Source organism: Primulina eburnea, chromosome 6 (genome assembly GCF_022965805.1).
Source record: "Primulina eburnea isolate SZY01 chromosome 6, ASM2296580v1, whole genome shotgun sequence".
Lineage (NCBI taxonomy): Eukaryota > Viridiplantae > Streptophyta > Magnoliopsida > Lamiales > Gesneriaceae > Primulina > Primulina eburnea.
Window position 1 is genome coordinate 38,255 of NC_133106.1, and position 8,756 is coordinate 47,010.

The window sequence follows — 8,756 nt, forward strand, 5'->3', positions numbered from 1 at the left end:
TAAACATTTTTACAACATTTTCGAAACGTACATATAAATATAACATGCTTTTCATAATCGTAACATCATAATCATATCATAATAACACTGCGATTTTTCACCTTTTATGGTTTACTGATATCAGTCCCTAAGTTTTAATCCTCTAAGGGGGCGAGGCCATAAAACAGTTCTATCCCACTGTTAAGGGCCATATGTTGGAATTCCACCCATTTTCAGGGAATTCTCACAGTGTCAAACATAAACGTACCAACTTTCGTAAAAACGTATAGACCAAAACGACGGTACTCGACCGCATTTTTAAAACAACAAAACCGATATTTTCACATATGCATAAAACCGAAATTTAAAACAGCCCACTTACCGTGTTTGAATGCTAGAAAAACAAAGATGCTCAACTCGAAATTTGGATCGCTCCTTGCTCCTCCTTCGGACAGAACTTCGGCTTAATTTCTTGGACGATTTTTCGGGCAGAGTTTGGCTATGGAGAGGCTGCTGAATTTCGAGAATATGCAGCTCTAATTTTCGAATTTGTGGTGTGGAGGAATGACTAGGGTGGTGTTGTATTTATAGGTGAGATGGAGGGGTTTAATTATGGCACTAAAATCATGCTCAAGATTGGCATAAATCTTACAATATTTGACTCCAATTCCATTGCCATTGTTGTTGATTTATCTTCCAATTTCGTGAGATTTAAATCCCTAATCTCTTGTCCCTCAATATTTTCGAAATTATGGTGACTAGGTGAGGAGATTTGCTTCCACCTTGCATGGCATGCTTCCTTGTACCCATGCCTTAAAATATTTAGGCATATAATTTCTAAAATTAGTTATAATATCATGCCTAAATCCTTTAGCTCTTGTAGGATATCTCAATATATTCAAAATCTCCATAATATTTTTCGAAATATGCTCCTTTAGTGTATATATTATTAACTTGCTAATAAATGTTTCCAACAATTAATTTTCTCATCATCATATCTCATTTAATATAATAAAATCCTATGCTAAATTCCCTTACAAACATTAATTATATTAATGCCAGATTCTCGGTTTTCACACCTAAACCAAAGAAGGATGACCAAAAGAGAAAGGATCGCAAGAGAAATGACAAAAAGTCCAGAAGAGATCGAAAAGCAATGATTGCCGAAGAAAGCAAATCCAAATGGGCGGACTCTAGTTCTGAGTCATCTGACTCAGAAAGTCATTCCAGTGACAATGATGCAGAAGAGGTCAAATGTCTCATGGCAGACAATGAATCAACCTCGACATTTGGAGAGGTATTTGATCTTGACTCTAACGAATTTACACGAACTGATTTGATTGATGCACTATATGACATGGTAAAAGAGTATTCCAGACTTTCTCAATCATTTGAAGAAGTAAAGATCGAAAATCAGAACTTACAGAATCATAAAAGTAAGTTAACTTGCTTGCAAGTAGACAGCTGTAATGATTTACAAGTTAAGATGAGTAAATTAATAACTAAGAATGAAAGAGCCAAAGCAGATTACCAGAAGGTGCTTTCTGAAAACCAGAAGTTGTCGCTGCTGGTAAATGCTTGGAACAAATCTTCTGTTTCACTGGAAAAGATGCAAGAATTACAAAAACAGTCAGGAGATAGGAGTGGTTTCGGTTTTTGTAATAATGAAGACACTTCTGAAACGAATACTAATCCAACACTGGATATGTGCAAAGGAAAATACATTCACTTTGTGAGATCCAGCGTGGTACAGAAACCAGAAGTACCTACTGCTTCAGTTGAAAGGAATGTAAGTCAGATGAACAGAAGAATACACTATGGTCTGGGTTACGTTAAACCTAAGGAAAAAGTTGACCAGAGTTCTAGAGTCAGAAAAGAATTCAACTCTGGAAGACAACATCCTATGAAGGTTAAAAACTACCAGTACTACAACTCTAAACCTGTTCAGAAGAGATACAGACTGGAAAACAGAAACAGAAGGGAGGAACAACATTTTAATATGCATACTGTTAGAAAAAACAGACCTTCTGTTGCACACACATCTTTGGATACCCGAAGTACAAGATCACCAAGAATTGTACAAATGTGGGTCCCCAAAGGACTGATAAGACTTGGACCCAAATAGATTTGGGTACCAGATACTGAAATTTGTGTTTGCAGGAACAGCAGAAGAAAACAGAAGTCAGTAACTCTACATTGTATCTGGACAGTGGATGTTCCAGACACATGACTGGACAGAAAAACCTACTTTCCGAGATAGTGAGTTGTACTGGACCAAAGATAACTTTTGGAGACAACTCAAAAGGTAAAACCATGGGTAAGGGTAATATTATCCATGGTAACATAACTATTAATGATGTGTTATTAGTTGACAATCTTTGTTACAATCTAATCAGCATTAGTCAACTATGTGATAATGGTTATTCTGTAGCTTTTCAGAAACATTCATGTATAGTTAGAGATTCTGCTGAAATTATTGTGTTAACTGGAAAAAGAGAAAGCAACACTTACATAGTCTCTTCGAACTCAAATCATGTCAATACTCCTACATGCTTAGTTGCTTCTCTTAGCAATAAACACTGGCTATGGCACAAGAAATTGAATCATCTAAATTTCAAGTCAATCAATTATCTCAAGAAGCAGAATATAGTTGATGGATTACCTGATATTAATTTTGTTAAAAATCATGTTTGTTCTGCTTGTCAGCTTGGGAAACAGATAAGATCCAGTTTCAAGAATAAAGATAGCAAATCAACTTCAAGATGTCTGGAACTACTGTTTATGGATCTATTTGGTCCAATCTCCATCATGAGCTTAGGGGGAATGAAATACACTCTTGTTGTTATTGATGATTTTTCTAGATTCACTTGGGTATTATTTCTCGCAGGAAAAGATCAAACCAGTAGCCTCTTGATCAAGCTTCTGAAAAGAATTCAAAATGAAAAATCTACTACCATCATTAAAATCAGAAGTGATAGGGGTACTGAGTTCACTAACAAGTATCTTGAGTTATATTTGAATGAACAGAGGATTCATCATGAATATTCAGCTGCCAGAACACCTCAACAAAACGGAGTAGCTGAGAGGAGAAATAGAACTCTAAAAGAAACAGCTAGAACAATGCTAGCAGATGCAGACATCTCTCAGCGCTTCTGGGCTGAACCTATCAATACTGTTTGTTACACGCAAAACAGATCTATGGTCAACAAAAGGCAAAATCAGACCCCTTATGAAATATGGAAAGGGAAAAAGCCTAACGTATCTTATTTTCATGTGTTTGGTTGCAGATGTTTTGTACTAAATAATGGCAAAAATCATTTAACTGCATTTGACTCAAAATCAGATGCTGGACTATTTCTTGGTTACTCTGCTGTAAGCAAAGCCTTTAGAATCTTCAACAATAGAACTCTTAATGTTGAAGAATCGATTCATGATGTCTTCGATGAAGACAGCAGTGCTGCTGAAATTTCTAACATATCTGATTTAAGTAACAGGCTAGACAGGATTCACTTGGAATTTGACAGTGAAGATGATGTAGAAGCAAACATCAAAGATCTTCAAAATCCAGAACCAGACATTCCAATAGTGGAGCCAGAAGTACAGACTTTGGATCTACCCATACCAGCAAAAGACACTCAAGAACCTACTACTGGTTCTGTCGAGAACAATCTCAACATATCAAATCAGGAAGATGTCCTTTTAAATCCTTTTATCTGGAGAAAATCTCATCATCCATCATTGGTTATTGGTAATCCAGCAGCGCCTTTGAGAACCAGAAGGAAAATGCTTATTGAATACATGCATGCTGCTTTTATATCTCAGGATGAACCAAAGAAAATTGAAGAAGCTCTTCTGGATCCTAGTTGGATTGAAGTCATGCAAGAAGAGCTAAATCAAATCAAACGAAATGAAGTTTGGTTTCTAGTGCCTAGACCATCTCACCAAGCTGTCATTGAAACTCGGTGGGTATTTAGAAACAAACTCAATGAAGAAGGCACAGTGGTGAGAAATAAAGCAAGATTGGTAGCTCAAGGTTTCAGACAAGAAGAAGGAATAGACTTTGATGAGACCTACGCACCAGTAGCAAGGCTCGAAACAATCAGAATATTCTTAGCATTTGCTGCTTTCAAGAATTTCAAAGTATATCAAATGGATGTGAAAAGTGCTTTTCTGAATGGTCTCTTACAAGAAGAAGTCTACGTCGAACAACATCCAGGTTTCATCGATCATTTCCCACCTCATCATGTATTTAAATTACACAAAGCATTATATGGTCTAAAACAGGCACCTAGAGTATGGTATGACACTCTATCACAGTTTCTTATTGATCATGACTTTACCATTGGAGCAGTAGATAAAACTTTGTTTACATTAGTCAAGAATAAGCATACTCTTTTAGTACAGATCTATGTTGATGATATCATTTTTGGGTCAAATAACCCCAAATTATGTGCAAAGTTTGGAAAATTGATGCAGGATAAATTCGAAATGAGTATGATGAGAGAATTAACATTCTTTTTAGGATTACAGATTAAGCAACTGGAGACTAGAATCTTTATAAATCAAGCCAAGTACACCAAGGAGCTTATGAAAAAGTTCGGAATGGAAGCATGCTCTGCTGCTTCTACTCCAATGAGCTCATCGATTAAACTTGATAAAGATGAAAGTGGTATTCCAGTAGAGGTAACTCAATATCGCGGTCTTATTGGTTCATTATTATATCTAACTGCCAGTAGACCAGATATCATGTTTGCTGTTTGTATTTGTGCTAGATTTCAATCTAACCCCAAACAATCTCATTATATTGCTGTTAAACGTATTCTGAAGTACTTGAAAGGAACTCAAAATGTCGGCTTATGGTATCCCAATGATTCATCGTTAAATCTTATTGGATATTCAGATGCTGATTGATAGGTGGTGTTTTTACGTGTTTATTGTGTTAGTTTTAGTTGCGTTTACTTTGGGCATGCATGCTTTTCTTTTACTTTTTGTTCATTTTATAGTAAGTATTTGCATTGTGTCGTGTCTCACTGGTGCGTGATGAATTTGCAGGGAAAATGATCGGAGAACGAAAAGCAGAGCCAAAAGTGCAGAACTAAAGAATCTGGACAGAATAAGTGGCGCCCGAGCGGTATATTTCTACCGCCCGGGCGCGAGATTTGACTAAGCCGAGTGAATTACAGAACATGTGGCGCTCGGGCGGTACTTTTCTACCGCCCGGGCGCGAGAAGGTGCAATCGAGACAGAACTATCGGCGCTCGAGCGGTATATTTCTACCGCCCGAGCGCGAATGCCGCACAAGCCGAGGAAACTTACAGAGAATGTGGCGCTCGGGCGGTACTTTACCGCCCGAGCGCCGCTTATTTTTGGAAAATTTTGGTCGCGATTTTCTTACCTTATTTTGGATGTGGGCTGCTATGGTAGGGAGGTTGGTCGATTTTTGAGAGGATTCTGACATATTTTCGAGCACAAGGAGTTTTGGAGAGCTTTTTGGCATTTGGATTGAAGATTGGACGGTTTCCGGGCATCGTTCTTCGCAGAATTCGTCACGTCTCGTATTTCTAGTTTATTTTCCGTCATTTAAATATTGTTTTGCTTATTTTCATTATGAATTCTAGTAGCTAACTTTTTATATTTGTTGGGATTAAAGGGGATCCTACCCCGAACTTTTAGTTGATTAATTTATATGTCGATTTGTGATTTATTCTTGTTTATTCTACGATTTTCATTGTGTCGTTGAGCGTAGCTAACTTTACGACCATTTTATATCACGAGTGAGTTCGAGAGAATAACTAGTGATAGGATCGAGTAGTATAATTCGCGGATCTACAATTTGCATAGATATATGAAATTGGATACGTGCCGATAGTCATAGTCCTTAGGGACGAAAACTAGGGGGTTTCATTAATCGGAATGCGATTCACTCGTGATAAATAATTAAAGACATTTAATTACTTCATTTGAGTGAATTAGTTTGACATAGCTCGAGAGAGTGTGCTCAATTAAATAGGAAATCCTGTCGGAAGCGTAGAACACAATCGAACGAATTAATTAATTAATAAGGGGTAGGTGAACCAGAAGTCCCAACAAATTCCTCTATCATTTGAAATTCAATTAATTGATTTAGAATCCACATTTCATCATTTGATCTTTGAAGTTGTTTATTTAACTTTCTTGCATTTTAATAGTTATAACACAATCAATCACTTTTCGTCGCTAAAGTTTAATAACTAAAATAATAATTGTTAAATACAGTCCTCAGTGGAACGATACTCGTATTCACATACACTATATTATTACTTGACATCGTGCACTTGCGATTACTTTTTGAGCATACAAAATCATATTTTATTGGGGAATTCACAGTGCAAGTTTTGCTCGATCAAGTTTTTGGCGCCGTTGCCGGGGACTGTTAATCTACAATTATATTTTCAGTTATTTTCTTTAGTGTATTTTATTTTATTAAGCTAACACTCCATATTTTATTCCAGGTTTCTTGTCTAGTGCATGCCAAGGTCACTTGACGTGGAGTTTGAGTTCGACCCTGAAATCGAAAGAACTCTTCGCAGGAGAAGACAGCAGCAAAGACTGAAAGACTTGATGGAGAGGCACGAGCAAGAGCATGAGGAGGAGCGCCGCGAAGAGAGACAGATTGAGATGCCACGCCGCATACCAATGTTAGAGTATGCCCAGCCTTCTTTGGATGGTGCACGCCCTAGCATTGTGAGGCCTATTGTGCGGGCAAATCACTTTGAAATCAAACCAGCCATTATCCAGATGATTCAGAACACCGTCCAATTTGGAGGAACTGCCGTGGATGATCCAAACACACACATCGCGGACTTTCTTGAGATCTGCGATACTTTTAAATTTAATGGAGTTTCTGATGATGCTGTTAGACTGCGTTTATTTCCTTTCTCTTTGCGTGATAAAGCTAAAGCGTGGTTGAACTGTTTACCTGTAGGTTCGATAACTACATGGGAAGACATGGCGAAGGCGTTTCTAATCAAATACTTTCCCCCATCGAAGACCATGAAGCTGCGGGCAGACATCACAACATTTGCTCAGTTCGATCAAGAGTCACTATATGAGGCGTGGGAGCGTTTCAAAGATCTACTACGAAGATGCCCACATCACGAGTTGCCACTTGGGTTAGTCGTTCAAACCTTCTATTATGGCTTACTTACTCCAAATCGTACTATGATAGATGCTGCTGCTTGTGGAAACCTATTGAGAAAAACCGCTGAGGAAGGGTATGAGCTACTGGAGGAGATGGCTGCTAGCAGTTATCACCCTCAATCTGACAGGAACAATCAGCGGAAAAGTGCAGGGATTCACCAGGTAACTGATTTATCTGCTATTACTGCACAACTTGATGTTTTAAACAGGAAACTGGATGGCTTGAACATGGGTGGCACGGCTATGCGTTTGCAAGAGGTATTCTGTGAGAAATGTGGGGGTGAGCACTATGTGAAAGACTGTCAAGATGGAAATCCATTCTATGTGCCCGAAGGAGCACCTGTGCATCAAGTGGGAGTCCAAAACCGTCCACGGAATGACCCTTATTCGAATACATACAATCCGGGATGGAGGCAACATCCCAACTTCTCATGGGGTGGCCAAAACAGTCAGAATCGACCACAGGGAGGACAACAGTATGGAAAACAGCCGATGTACAGATCCGATCCTCCCAAAGAAGAAAAGTCAAATTTGGAGCTAATGATGTCAAAATTTATCTCATCCACTGAAACTAGGCTTCAAAACCAAGATGCGTCGATAAAGGGGCTCGAGACTCAGATTGGACAGTTGGCCAAGATGATAGCAAACCGAGAGCCGGGCACCTTGCCTAGCAATACCGAGACTAATCCAAAAGAGCAAGTGAAAGCCATTGAGCTGAAAAGTGGAAAGATTCTAGAGCCGAGAGAAAAAGGAAAAAGTCAAGTGCCGGATGAACAGACTGAATCATCTCCAGGTAAGTCTTCTAACCCTACACCCGCACCCACTGCACAACATAAGATTGTTATTCCTCCTCCTTTTCCTGCAGCATTGAAAAAGGCAAAATTGGATGCGCAATTCGGTAAGTTTTTAGAGGTATTCAAAAAACTGCACATTAATATCCCTTTTGCTGATGCTTTAATGCAAATGCCAAGCTATGCTAAATTTTTGAAAGACATCTTAGCTAACAAGCGAAAGTTGGAGGATCACATGACAGTGAACTTGACTGAGAGTTGCTCGGCTTTGGTGCAAAACAAAATCCCACCGAAATTAAAAGACCCAGGGAGTTTTTCTATCCCTTGCATGATTGGGGATGTTGTTTTTCGTAAAGCGTTGTGTGACCTTGGTGCAAGTATTAATCTTATGCCTCTATCTGTTTTCAGGAAACTCGGATTAGGAGAGCCTAAGCCGACGAGGATGTCTTTACAACTGGCGGACAGGTCTGTCAAGTACCCCCGCGGAGTGATTGAGGATGTGCTAGTAAAAGTGGACAAGTTTATCTTTCCTGCGGACTTCGTGGTGCTTGATATGGAGGAGGATGAAGAGATGCCTCTGATTTTGGGTAGACCATTCCTTGCGACTGGCAAGGCACTAATTGATGTGCAAGATGGGAAGTTGCGATTGAGAGTGGGCGACGAAGAGATTACTTTTGATGTTTTTGATGCACTTAAGCACACACTGCATTCTGATAGTTGTTTTCGAATTGATGCTTTTGATTCTCTTGCGTCTAACTATGTGCAGGATGCTCTTAGGGACCCTTTGGAAGCCACGATCGATACTGA

The 8,756-nt window shown here is 38.9% G+C and overlaps 1 non-coding gene across 1 annotated transcript; it reads right to left on the minus strand.

Annotated features, from left to right (window-relative positions):
• Positions 1-7,015: 7,015 nt before the first annotated feature.
• Positions 7,016-7,121, minus strand: LOC140835626 (small nucleolar RNA R71). The gene has a single exon (XR_012118947.1). It is a non-coding gene; the product is annotated as a small nucleolar RNA R71 (small nucleolar RNA).
• Between the last annotated feature and the right edge of the window lie 1,635 nt (positions 7,122-8,756).